Below are 1,641 nucleotides of genomic sequence, written 5' to 3'. Positions count from 1 at the left end.
TGTGTATGTTAGTGCATGGTCATATGATTCTATTAAAAAATCACACTGTAACTTTTCTGTTAGGCAAAATATTCTTGAAAGAATCTTTGCTAATAACAACCTTTCATTCATCTTCTCTCCTATGAATAATGCAACAGCCAAATCTATATTTTGCAGAAACCATATCCTAAACTATATAATGAGTGTCTGTCATAATCCCCCCTATTGCAAAGATATTAGCTTTTTATCTGAAGGTCATAAATTTTTAGATATAATAAGTAAAAATAAAAGTAAATAAATTTTATGACATTTATATTAAAAAATAAAGATAGAAAAGCAAATATCCAACATCAAATAAACATAGGCTACTCATAATATCCTGCATAAATTAGTGTAACATTTCCTGTCTGGAAAATACTGAGTTTGTTAGACTTACCTTGTGGCATAAATGTGAACGGATATATTTAGTCGCCTTTGGTTTCATCATGCAAAATTACTGCTTTTGTATCCTATTAGTCATTCTTCCTCATCCTTCAAAGTTTTATGGTTGAAATGTTATTCAGGTATTTCAGCAGCAGGTCAAAGATAATTACACTTAGCAAAGACAGAAATTATATAATGTATTACAGTAATTTGAGGAACTGAGGCACGCTGAGTCACAAAAGGTCTGGAACATTTAGAATCACAGTTTTAAACTATAAATGATGATATGCATTTCCTTAAGTACACATACACATTTTTACCACAAAATATTTTCATAGATAAGACCATTATGAGATTTCTTACTCCACATTAATTTGTTAGCACACAATATGTTGATCTACATTTTTCTATTTCAACTTTTCAAAGAACCATTTTTGGACTGCAGTTAGTGAAATTTTCTGGAAAATTATTTGCATGGTTTTTAGGTTGTCAAAGATATAGAAACAAAATTATTTGATAGGAAGGGTTATCATGCAAGATATAATTAAAGTGTAAATTACATATAAGTACATAGTGTAGAATTAAATATGGGTGTGTGATTAGTAGAGTAATGAAGTTGGAAGATTGCCAGAGACTGAATAAACAAAGAATAAGTAAAAGACTGTGAGGGTATAGGGGTAAATGAATTAAGGGAATGAATATGGGCAGCAAAGAAGGATATGCAGAATAAGTGGCATTTTAGAGAAAATGGAGGTTGAGTAAATGAAACACAGAAAGAAGAGGTAAAAGAAATTTTCATGGGCAGTAGAAGAGAGCATAAAAAGTTAAAGTAAAATGAAAAACAAAAATAAGAAGATAGTATGCCAGATTACTTGTAGTGGGTTGAAGAAATTAGTGAATTAGGGTAAGTTAAAGAGAAAGGGGTTTTGATGAAGAATGAGGCAGGATAAGCTAAAGAGTTAAGAGGAGTAAATAGGTGAGAATTAGAAAGGGTGAGTAACTAAACAGGAGTAAAATAGGATAAATACATTAGGTTAAGAGATGGTGAGGCAGGAATAAAGAATTAACAAAACTTTGAGTAAGGACTGGTAAAAGAGAGAAGTCTGTCATTAGGTCAAGACATATGCAAGAAATGAAATAATGGTTGAAATAAACAAATAAAACCTCTTTTCCTGTGTATTCATTTTATATTTGTAATTATCTACTGTGTTACTGCTGTGGATGTTGTCAAGAGTAATT

Source organism: Penaeus monodon, chromosome 22 (genome assembly GCF_015228065.2).
Source record: "Penaeus monodon isolate SGIC_2016 chromosome 22, NSTDA_Pmon_1, whole genome shotgun sequence".
Lineage (NCBI taxonomy): Eukaryota > Metazoa > Arthropoda > Malacostraca > Decapoda > Penaeidae > Penaeus > Penaeus monodon.
Note: the sequence above shows the minus strand (reverse complement) of the source record.